The sequence below is a fragment of the Anabrus simplex genome, chromosome 6, assembly GCF_040414725.1.
Source record: "Anabrus simplex isolate iqAnaSimp1 chromosome 6, ASM4041472v1, whole genome shotgun sequence".
Classification (NCBI taxonomy): Eukaryota; Metazoa; Arthropoda; class Insecta; order Orthoptera; family Tettigoniidae; genus Anabrus; species Anabrus simplex.
Window position 1 is genome coordinate 181,312,931 of NC_090270.1, and position 12,763 is coordinate 181,325,693.

At 42.5% G+C, this 12,763-nt stretch overlaps 1 long non-coding RNA gene across 1 annotated transcript; it reads left to right on the forward strand.

Annotated features, from left to right (window-relative positions):
• Positions 1 to 1,461: 1,461 nt before the first annotated feature.
• LOC137501317 (uncharacterized) lies at positions 1,462 to 11,613 on the forward strand. The gene is made up of 2 exons (XR_011018460.1): positions 1,462 to 1,556; positions 11,367 to 11,613. It is a non-coding gene; the product is annotated as an uncharacterized lncRNA (long non-coding RNA).
• The last annotated feature ends 1,150 nt before the right edge of the window (positions 11,614 to 12,763 follow it).

Genomic DNA, 12,763 nt, shown 5'->3' on the forward strand with positions numbered 1-12,763 from the left:
ACAAAATCATTGATTTAGAAACTGACCTGCTGTCTTTCCGTGGTGCTTTACGTTCTCTTAATTTAATTGGAGAAGCCAAATGTCCTGTAGTGGCTGCTGATCGCACTTTATAAACAGTTCTCTCAGAAATGCCTGTTGCTTCAGCAGTTTCTTTAACCATCCAGCTGAGACTTTTATGTGGATTCTTTTTATGGACGTTCTCACCCATAACGCAAATCTGTCACTATTAATGATGACTATTAATGTTAAAAGAAATAAATCACAGATGTAGGTTAATTAATAACATAAAACTCATTCAACACAAGACAAGTACGCACTGATATAAAGGCCAGAAAACAGACGCAACAAATGAATACTGTAGATGACGCTACACAAATCACAGTATTAATGTTAAAGAAAGAAATCACACACATAGGCTTATCCCATAATTATCACTCAACACAAGACAAAGTACACACTGATTTACAGCCTAAAAACACACATGCAATAAAGAAACATTGTACGTGACTTCACTACAGAAGTGAGCTTCCCGCGGTTCACAGATGCTTGTACCAGAGCAACATAGAAGGCAAATGAAGCAAGGCAACGAAGCGATGGCTGTTCCCGCCATTGTACTTCCTCCCTACGAATGTATTTATGAAAAATGAAATGTTATATAGTTATTTTAATATCTCATGGGCAAAAATGCCTCATCCTTTTTATCTATCCTTCATAATATATTACAAAGTACAGTATAATATCCCTTAATGACGAGGAATTATGGGTGTCTCAGAGGGGGTATGTTCACTCGTCGTAAGTCCGTAAAAGGAATATATGCAATAGTGAGAATAATTGCTGGTACAACCAGGCAGGAACAATGGAAGAAATGTACTCAGAATGAGGAGAAAAAGGTCAATTTAGGAATTAACTTGACACATGAAGTTGTTTGTGTGAACTGGCTTCGGTGGTAGAATCATGTGATTCAGATGGATGAGGTAGTTTACCTAGGAGAATAATGGACTCGGTTATAGCGGGCAAGAGAAGCAGAGGGAGACCAAGCCGATGATTGTTATACATAGGTTTTAATGGCTGAATTAGAAGAAGTGTGGAAGGAAATTAAGTTATGGAGTTAGTTGCAAATAGAAGATGCGGAGCCACACACTAATTCACAGAGGGTCGCAGATCGAACCCTGGAAGGTATTTGTATGCAAACGTTGCAACCCAAATGTGCACTGTATAATACTAAAGTGCTTCCCCTCACAACGACACGAACATTCATGAATCATCTGCGATTACGTTGACCTTCACTGCAGTGTCCCTTATTCGTATTATCTCCCACCGTTTACAATGGTTTTAGATAGTGCTGTGTTATGCATGGAACTGCCCGACTAGTGGGTTTTTCAAGGAATACTTATCAGAAATGACGTTGGTGCTATGTTTGGTGATAAGCATACAAGACTATATAACATGGAGTGACTTAAATGTTATTTCATTGCATATAGCATTCAACATGAAGACCGTGGCTGTTCTCATTCTGCTTTTTGCAATATCCACTTGTGTCCTTTCTCAGGAAGATAGTAAGTGTGGTTTTCTTACATTTTATGCTTTCTTGTCTGTTTCCTTGAGAAGTGAAACCTGAGAAGTTTGCAGAAACTTCTGCTATTATACCTGTTAACTACCCATACAACGTTTCATTTGGTTTTGAATTGAATCTGTTGTGATCGGTTATAGCAAGAACGGTGGTTTGAAATCAGAGCCAGAATTCACTATGTATGCCAAAAGCTGGAGATGATTTCATGCCGTTCGGCTGTTTGACTGAATAGTCAGCATAGTAGCCTTTAGTTCAAAAGGCCGCAGGTTCATTTCCTTGTCGGTCCGGTAATTTTATCCATGCCTTGTTAATTCCTCGGCCTCGGGGGCTAGGTGCTCACTCTGGGCATTTCGTCCCGCGGGCACACAGCACTTTAAGCGGGCGGGCAGACAGGCGATTAGCGTATGCTGTTCTGGCCCAGTGACGTGGTGGCTACGTCACAGCCCGTGAAGGTTGGGCGACGTTCTCCCAGTCACTCTAGATTACTGCGGTGATACCAGAGTTTGAATAATAATTTTATTTGCTTCACGTCCCACTAAGTACTCTTTTACGGTTTTCGGGGACGCCGAGGTGCCGGAATATTGTCCCGGAGGAGTTCTTTTACGTGCCAGTAAATCTACCGACACGAGGCTGACGTATTTGAGCACCTTCAAATACCACCGGACTGAGCCAGGATCGAACTTCCCAAGTTGGGGTCAGAAGGCCAGCGCCTCAACCGTCTGAGCCACTCAGCCCGGCCCAGAGTTTGAAATGGAGGCAGAAAATAATTAAAGAAAGAGGGCAGAAATCCACTTCATATTTATGTTCATTGTAATTTAAGTATTTTGACCGGATACAATTAAGAGTTAGGCCTACAACCTCAAATATTTTTGTACTGTACTTAATGAATTATAATTTTCAATTTAGTATTTGAAGAGATACTTAAGAATTAAAAAAAATTAAATACGGAGTTAAGGTGGAGGCTTGTGGTTGCTTGGATTTAAATTATCTGAAAAGAAACTTCACCAACAATCCAATCTTGCTTACCGAGAATAACATCAGTTAGGTTATTAATTTGAAGGCATACTGTAGGCCCATAGCTATTTGGTACAAACAATTACCTAGTTGTTGCTGTACTTATCTCGGATTGTAAATATCTATGTGCCGGGCTGAGTGGCTCAGAAGGTTGAGGCGCTAGCCCTCTGACCCCAACTTGGCAGGTTCGATCCTGGCTGAGTCCGGTGGTATTTGAAGGTGCTCAAATACGTCAGCCTCGTTTCGGTAGACTTACTGGCACGTAAAAGAACTCCTGCGGGACAAAATTCCGGCACCTCGGCGTCTCCGAAAACCGTAAAAGAGTAGTTAGTGGGACGTAAAGCAAATAAAATTATTATTAAATATCTATGTCCTCACTCGCGATGAAACTCCCCCGTCATTTAAAGTCTAGCTATTACCATAGCACACCTGATGGTGACAAGTTATAAATACTATCTCCAGAAATTCAGTGAACAGGGAAGGTCACTTAACACTACAACAATGTGAACAATCAAGCACTAAACTTGTTGACTTATATAAGTATATTACGTTCTGCTGAATTAATAACACGAATTTTACTTTTGGAAATACTGTCATTCCACCCAAAGAATTGTGAATCGTAGCTTGTACACTTAAAACATGAATCATTGTAAATTGTAACACCCAACACTTATAATGTGTCAGGATTCTTTCAATGTATAAATATAAGAAAATAAAACTGGCTGTTTATATCGACAGCAGTATAAATCAAAACGAAACATCTTAAAAAGGTCAGTTTTCTAGCGATTATAGCTTGGTTTTATTTTTAATGCGGTTCTTTGTTTGTTTGTTTGTTTGTTTCTTTCTTTCTTTCTTTCTTTCTTTCTTTTCTTTCTTAATCTGCTTACCTCCAGGATTGGATTTTCCCTCGGACTCAGCGAGGGATCCCACCTCCACCGCCTCAAGGGCAGTGTCGTGGAGCCTCAGACATTGGGTCGGGAGATACAACTGGGGAGGATGACCAGTACCTCGCCCAGACGGCCTCACCTGCTATGCTGAACAGGGGCCTTAGTGGGGGATGGGAAGATTGGAAGGAATAGACAAGGAAGAGGGAAGGAAGCGGCCGTGGCCTTAAGTTAGGTACCATCCCGGCATGTGCCTGGAGGAGAAGTGGGAAACCACAGAAAACCACTTCGAGGATGGCTGAGGTGGAAATCGAACCCACCTCCACTCACTTGACCTCCCGGGGCTGAGTGGACCCCGTTCCAGCCCTCGTACCACTTTTCAAATTTCGTGCCAGAGCCAGGAATCGAACCCGGTCCTACGGGGGTGTCAGCTAATCACACTAACCACTACACCTCAGAGGCGGACTTTAACGCTGTTCCCGAACTGAAATTTCGCTGAGTAGTGGAGGAGTCACAAACGAACGACACTGTTTCATTTCCCCACCGAGTATGTTCGCTCCCTCGCTTCTCTGTGACGTATGCATTCTACGTAAGCTGCCCACATTGACGTCACGCCAGCCCGGCCGCACTGGGCTAGCTTAAACAGGCGCCCTGCTGATCACCTCTGCTCTTAATAATTCTTAATCTATACACAACACATCACACTTCCAACCACCACAAAAACTACTCAGATTTCACCGGTTCTAAAGCAGTTATTCATTTAAATCGAAGGTACGCGATAACATGTATCCGAGCACCACCTCGATCTGCGTGAGCTCGAAGTTATTAAAACCTTTCAGTACCGTTGGTTCAAAAAATATCCATCTCTCTTCAATAAACTCATCTGGTTGATTATTATCCTTTTGAAACAAATTTTGGACCATTTATTTTGAACCTCTACTACTCAGGTTTCAGGACAAAACATTTTTGTCGTATGGCGACAAGAAACACAACACTAAGTGTTGCTGAAACTATCTACATCTTTATGTGAAGTATTTAGCGGGTGCCATGATCAACAGATATACAACCTTTCTTGACCTTATAAAGTCATTTTATACTTTAAGTTTGTAATCTCTTCCCATTGCAGGTTTGGATTTGGTAGTGTCATGCAAAAATTTTGTCATAAGTGTTTCGAACTGGCAGGTAAAAATCAACTTATCAACAATGACACTCGTTCATTTTAAGTTGCAGAATTGATGCGCTACTACCAACGTTTTGGAAGGTTTCTGTCTACGATACCTTCACCTCATCCATCGCAGTCCTTCGGATAGCTGCAATGTCATTGTTCTGCCTTCGTTATTTCCTTTTAAATAGGAAATAAAAGCATAAATAGAATGGTGATATATCAGGAGAATACGGAAGGAAGAAAGGAAGGAAGGAAGGAAGAAAGGGAGGAAGAAAAGGAGGAACGGAATTTTGATATCGTGATCATCACATTCGGTGTTCACCCGACAACATTAATTAAAAATGAACAATACATGAATCTACAACTTTCCGTAGAATCCGAACAACGCGGTCATCACATTTCATTTCAAAACTCTGTTATGTATTAAACGCTGAAACAAAGGGGGCGGAAGGATATTAAAGCTATCCAGATAGTTATCACTGACAAGCTGAACACAATAGAAAAGGAAACATTCTCAGGCTGATAAACCTTTCGGAACATCCTTGAAATATTTTTTTATTGTTTAAAGGGATCTAACAGCTAGGTAACCGGCCCCATCCTTGAAATAGCAACTTTCTCAAGCTGATACAACTTTCTAAACGTGGATTGTAGTTTATAAATTGCGGAGGGAACTACTACAAAGAGAACAACATTCATTAGGCGGTAAATTGAACAATTATTCTGATACCGTGCCAGTTAAGATAATAATAGTCATAATAATACCCGTATGGCCTCAGCTATACTCCCTGAAATGTAACCACGTACACTAATAGCAGCACCTTACTCTCTCTCCCCTGTTAATGCTGACGGTAGTGATTTATAGTTATTTTCTAGCTTACGGGTTCGATTCAGTGTCGCTAGCCATAGAGTTTAGGGACCCTATTTGCCGATACCACGACTTACAGTTACTATTAATCTGGCACGTTGGCACTATGTAGTCATGGTATTTCTCGTGACTTGCGAGATTTAAATATTGCCACTGACGTACAGTCAAAATCACTAGTGTTACATTTGCGGGTTTAAGTAACGCATATTTTCTATTGGGTAATACTAGTTAAGTAGAATTGTAGCATGTTTGAATAATGCATGTAATAACATAGTTTATGTTAAATGATGAACGCAGGATTTTAATAATGCAGAAATTCCGTCCAGTTGATACAGTAAGTAGTCCGCCTCTGTGGTGTAGTGGTTAGCGTGATTAGCTGCCACCCCCGGAGGCCCGGGTTCGATTCCCGGCTCTGCCACGAAATTTGAAAAGTGGTACGAGGGCTGGAACGGGGTCCACTCAGCCTCGGGAGGTCAACTGAGTAGAGGTGGGTTCGATTCCCACCTCAGCCATCCTGGAAGTGGTTTTCCGTGGTTTACCACTTCTCCTCCAGGCGAATGCCGGGATGGTACCTAACTTAAGGCCACGGCCGCTTCCTTCCTTCTTCCTTGCCTATCCCTTCCAATCGTCCCATCCCTCCACAAGGCCCCTGTTAAGCATAGCAGGTGAGGCCGCCTGGGCGAGGTACTGGTCATACTCCCCAATTGTATCCCCCGACCAAGAGTCTGAAGCTCCAGAACACTGCCCTTGAGGCGGTAGAGGTGGGATCCCTCGCTAAGTCCGAGGGAAAAACCGAACCTGGAGGGTAAGCAGATGATGATGATGATGATGATGATGATACAGTAAGTATAAGAATGCAATTAGGATGTATAAGAAACAAGAAAAATCTGACTAAAACGGAGGAATTATTTTAATGGAAACATATTCTGTTGCTCTATTACAATTATCAATATTCTACAGGTATTTGCGTGTCTTCATAACAAATATTATGTAATCCCCATTTTGTACTGTCTCCTCAAGTATGAAAAAATATCTATTTTCTTTCCACTTATTATAAACAAACAACGTAATAACTTCAAAACAAAGAGTGATATTTTAATAAAGATTTCAGCAAATGTTATTCTAAATATATTCCAGTTTCCTGTAAAGTTACAGAGATCGTTTACGTTGTAGTGGGATATTCACGCTATAACGTAACATGCAAACGAAATGAAAATTTCACACAAACTTGAGGGGTCCCCTGTCTAGCTATGGTGAAAGAATGTTTGTTTTATGAACACTTTCTGTGGTTCTATTGCGAGATATAAAACGGGGGAATTTTTAAAATCGAAACACATTCTGTTGCTCTGTTACAATTATAAATATTCTACAGGTATCAGTGTCTCTCCCTAAGAAATATTATTAATGTACTCCCCATTTCGTACTGTCTCCTCAAGTGTTAAGACATAGCTACTTTTTTTACCATTATTATAAACCAAAAATTTAGTAACATAAACACAAAGGGCGATATTTTATGGAAATTTCAGCAAATATTCTTCTAAATATATCCTAGTTCCCTGTAGAAAATCGTTCGATCGAGAGTAAAGGATTACGGACAGAAACCATGTCCATGAAAGAATGTGTTCTTAAACTTTTGTAAGGACCTGTATACCGTGTGCAGGCATTTTAATTTGACGTTATCTGGCTGCCTTCTAGTTCCCTTTTACTCTAGGCCTACTAGACGGCAGAGTAAATCGAATCTCTCTTGGGCGTCAATGGCTGAGTTTTTAACGAATTTTGTCGGGTGAACACCAAGTGTATCAGAAGAGATCCTTTATACGGCATCATAGTACGATATGGAGCGTAGAATGAACTTTTGTCCGACCATTAAAAATCTGACTACCTCTGCCGGGTTTGAACCCGCGATCTTGGGATCCACAGACCGACGATCTACCACTTATCCACAGAGGGAGCTTAAGATCATAAGATCAGCAAAGAGAGCTAAGTTCTCAATCCGCACTTGCATGCCAATTATCAAATATAAATCTTCCATGAATTGGCAAACGTTGGTATTCAGTATGTAGCAATTAAAGCGAAACACCTAACTCACGCGAGATTATTCATTCATTCTCTTTCTTTCTTTCTTTCTTTCTTAATCTGTTTATTGTCCAGGGTTGGCTTTTCCCTCGGACTTAGCGAGGGATCCCACCTCTACCGCCTCAAGGGCAGTGTCCTGGAGCTTCAGACATCGGATCGGGGGATACATCTGGGGAGAATGATCAGTACCTCGCTCAGGTGGCCTCATATGCTATACTGAACAGGGGCCTTGGTGGGGGATGGGAAGATTGGAAGGGATAGACAAGGAAGAGGGAAGGAAGCGGCCGTGGCCTTAAGTTAGGTACCATCCCAGCATTTGCCTGGAGGAGAAGTGGGAAACCACGGAAAACCACTTCCAGAATGGCTGAGGTGGGAATCGAACCCACCTCTACTCAGTTGACCTCCCGAGGCTGAGTGGACCCCGTTCCAGCCCTCGTACCACTTTCAAATTTCGTGGCAGAGCCGGGAATCGAACCCGGGCCTCCGGGGGTGGCAGCTAATCACACTAACCACTACACCACAGAGGCGGACCCATTCATTCTCTTATGAAGGAGAAAACACACACTAACGTTGGTTAATTCAACTAAATCAAGTTTTTGGACGCGACTGACCTAATCTACATATCCGCCGTCCGGCTGCATGGCTAAATGGTTAGCGTGCTGGCCTTTGGTCATAGGGGTCCCGGTTTCAACTCCCGGAAGGTTGGAATTTTAACCATCATTGGTTAATTTCGCCCGCGCCGGGGCTAGGTGTATGTGTCGTCTTCATCATCATTTCATCCTCATCACGGCGCGCAGGTCGCCTACGGAAGGCAATTCAAAGGACCTCACCTGGCGAGTCGAACATGTCCTCGGACACCCCCGGCACTAAAAAGCCATACGCCATTTCATTTTTTAAAAATATTTCCGTCCAACAAAGCTGATCAAAGTTAAAGATACTAAATAACCACATGGCCAACGCTTGTGTAACCATTACAGAATACCTCGCTTGGTCAGTTTTCAAAAGGATTTCCTAAGGACGTCGACCAGTTGTTACTGAGCGCGCTCGAAGAGATTTTTTCACTTCCTATTGATGTTCCGGATGCCATGATTTATTCACCTACAAAATACAATGTATTAGCGTTAGTTAAGGCCTAGTGAGGAGCGTCTATCGAACATCTTAACGTGGTAAACATTCTGGAAACAACGTATATGCACTCTGTGGGAAAAATACTGAGAAAGCAAAAACCGACTAATGAATATTGAATTTTCACGACCGCATTGTAATCGAAACCGACTTTCAACCTATTAGCTCGTGTTACGTACATTTAGTACGTGTTGAAGAGATGTTAAGTACAGAACAAAAATGGCCAAACAGACACCAGTGGGATCCGAACACACGACCTCCCGATTTCGCGTCGGTTGCTCTACCAATTGAGCTTTGGTGGCCTAGGCCATCTTTGTTCTGTTGGAAAGGTTGTAGGTTCGGATCCCACTGGTGTCTGGTTGGCCATTTTTGTTCTGTACTTAACATCTCTTCAACACGTACTAAATGTTCGTAACACGACCTAACTAAATGTACGAAACACGACCTAATAGACTGAAAGTCGGTCTCGATCAAAAGGCGACTGTCTCCGTAATTTGAACATTACTGCAGGGAAAACAACAAAACCAAACAGCAAAGCTGTCATGGAAAGGCTAAGAAACGAGGAGTTTAAAACTAGTGCTCCCTTCTTACCAAAAGGCAAAGGAATTGTCCTCTTCGCACAGCAACTTAAAGGAAATAAGTGGATCGCAGAAAAGGTAGGCCTTTTAACATCAGAGTGGACTGAAAGCATTAAAATGATGGCAGACGTAGCTCCAGTAAGAAGGTTGTAATGTAGAAGTCAGGAGAACAACCACTGCAGGCGTGTCTGCATGAGATTGATACCTTGGGACATGTTTTCGGATACTGTCTATTTGGCTCATTGCAGGAATACTCGCCATCACACGATTCGCGGGGATAAGGGGTGGGGAGTATATGCTTTTTGTTTCGCTATTTGCTTTACGTCGCACCGACACAGATAGCTCTCATGGCGACGATGGGATAGGAAAGGGCTAGGACTGGAAAGGAAGCGGCCGTGGCCTTAATTAAGGTACATCCCCAGCATTTGCCTGGTGTGGAAACGGGAAACCACGGAAGATCATCTTCAGGACTGCCGACAGTGGGGTTCGAACTCACTATCTCCCGGATGCAAACTCACAGTTGCACGCTCCTAACCGCACGGCCAACTCGCCCGGTGGGAAGCATATGACGAAGTGAACCGCTTAGTTGAAAATGGTAGCATGAGAAGGGTAGATATTCTAGCCATCGATAAACAGAGAGATTTTTCTGTAATATTGGACCCAACAGTACATCACGCATCAGGCGAACAACAACCATACGATGTGCACTCTGAAAAGCAGGCCATCTAACGTTCCAGTATCTAATTACATAAAGGAGAAATATTACATAAACAGCGTCACCGTACAAGGATTGTTATTGGGTGCAAGAGGTACCGTGCCGGGGATGATGGCCGAGTTATCGAAGAGGTTTGCGCTCAAGGAAGGCTACCTAGCCACGATTGCCGAGGTGGCTCGGCGTGGGGCCGTGCCTCCTTAAAGGAACAATTCATATTCCAAGGCAAACAATGTTTACAATACTGTGTCTTATGGCAAAACTGTTAAGGGTCAGTTTCCTAAATAAAGGATTATATATATCAAGATTCTTGATTAGGATATTAGCTTCAGTAGGGTAATCTGTTTTTTTTTGCTAGGGGCTTTACGTCGCATCGACACAGATAGGTCTTATGGCGACGATGGGAAAGGAAATGGCTAGGAGTTGGAAGGAAGCGGCCGTGGCCTTAATTAAGGTACAGCTCCAGCATTTGCCTGGTGTGAAAATGGGAAACCACAGAAAACCATCTTCAGGGCTGCCGATAGTGGGATTCGAACCTACTATCTCCCGGATGCAAGCTCACAGCCACGCACGGCCAACTCGCCCGGTGGCTCAGATAGTAACAGCGCTGGCCTTCTCACCCTTACTTGGTAGGTTTGATCCCCGCTCGGGCCGGTGGTATTTCAAGGTCACGGTAGATTTACTGACACATAAAATAACTACTACGGGAAGTAATTCCGATATCTAGACAGCTTCAAAAACCTTGCGGTGAAAAACCCATAATATTATTATTTACAGGTAATCATTTCTTTTCCGAACTTCCATCACTCACCAGCAAGAAGTTCATCTAACAAGAATTCACCTCGCCCATTGCTTCATAACTTCAGAGATCCTGTGTCTTCAAATATTTCGATATAGCTACACCATTCATCTCTTGTGTATGTTACGTCATCAACACGGAAGGGAGTTGAATCATCAAATAGCATCACTACAGTTTGTAAGGTTAAATGCGGAGATATGGCGAAAAACGATAGCGGCGCAAAAATGAAGCGTACATGACAAGACGTACAGTGAGGTAGTTTGCCGTTGCTTTTTCCACTGGACCAGAAAGTGATATTTCAGCACACCTTGCCCTATGAGATGCACATTTCATAATATCCAGATGCACTAGTCGTCATCAGAATATCAGTACTCACCATCACCTATGTCATACTGTCACAGCCATAAATCAGACTGAGACTTCGCTAGAAGATTTATCTTACTTTAACCTGTGCCAAAAAACATGCAAAAATTCTTCACCCATCAACATTTCTTATAAACGTAGTTTTTTAAAGCAGGGTTATGTTGAAAACGTACAGAAATTCACTAATATTATCTCTTGTTTCCTTTTCTCCACAGATAGCGATGACGATTGTACATCCTACTGCATAGTACAATATGGTCCCTCTGACGATCAGTCAACTGTCCTTGGCGAACGCACATTGAACGGTACTTGCCTTTGCAAACTACGACCGAACTAGAGAGTTACCGGAAACTAGACATCTGTATCCGCTGGTGAATGAGCAAGTGACATATGCCTTGGAATTAATATAATTGTTGTGTAAATTCAGTATATTCCAAATACATATTATTTTCAACAGTTAAAGAGTAATTGTATTTCATCACTTTGTTTTACAACTTAGGGAATGCTCTTAATATTTTTTTTAAAAAATTTAATTTACAATTCGCTTTAACCTACGCCGCACCAACACAGATAGTTCTTTTGGCAACGATGGGATAGGAAATGGCTATGAAGAGGAAATGGGAACTCACGGAAAACAGTCGTCAGGGCTGCCGACAGTGGGATTCGAACCCACCATCTCCAAAATGCAAACTAATAAATATGTGACCCAAACCGCGCAGCCATTCGCTTGGTGATTTTCTTCTTAGGAAACAATGTTACTTCAGACCATGACAAATTCGCATTTATTATTAATATTATTATTATTATTATTATTATTATTATTATTATTATTATTATTATTATTATTACTAACAAAATTTCAATCGGGAGATGTTTAGGAGTCCGCCTCTGTGGTGTAGTGGTTGGTGTGATTACCTGCCACCCCCGGAGGGTCAGGTTCGATTCCCCGCTCTGCCACGAAATTTGAAAAGTTGTATGAGGGCTGTAACGGGTCCACTCAGCCTCGGGAGGTCAACTGAGTAGAGGTGGGTTCGATTCCCACCTTAGCCATCCTGGAAGTGGTTTTTCATGGTTTCCCACTTCTCCTCCAGACAAATGCCGGGATGGTACCTAACTTAAGGCCACAGCCGCTTCGTTCCCTCTTCCTTGTCTATCCCTTCCCATCTTCCCATCCCCCACTAAGGCCCCTGTTCAGCATAGCAGGTGAGGCCGCCTGGGCGAGGTACTGCTCATCCTCCCCAGTTGTATCCTCCGACCCAGAGTATGAAGCTCCAGAACACTGCCCTTGTGGCGGTAGAGGTCGGATCGCTTGCTGAGTCCGAGGGAAAAACCGACCCTGGAGGGTAAACGGATTAAAAGGAAGAAGAAGAATATGTTCCGGAGGCAATGATTGTTTACGACAGCACTGCAACGAAATTAATTACAATAAAAGTAGCAAAACTACGACAAGATATTACAGCAAATTATACCAAAACACAAAGTTGCATAATAAAGATAAAGGACTAAACAAAAATCAACTTCTTCCTGGTCTTGTACCAATGGAGCAATGTATTCAGTACTGTGTATTTCTAGTGTGGTGTGATGTGTGTAAAGGATGATGCGAATTAATCTG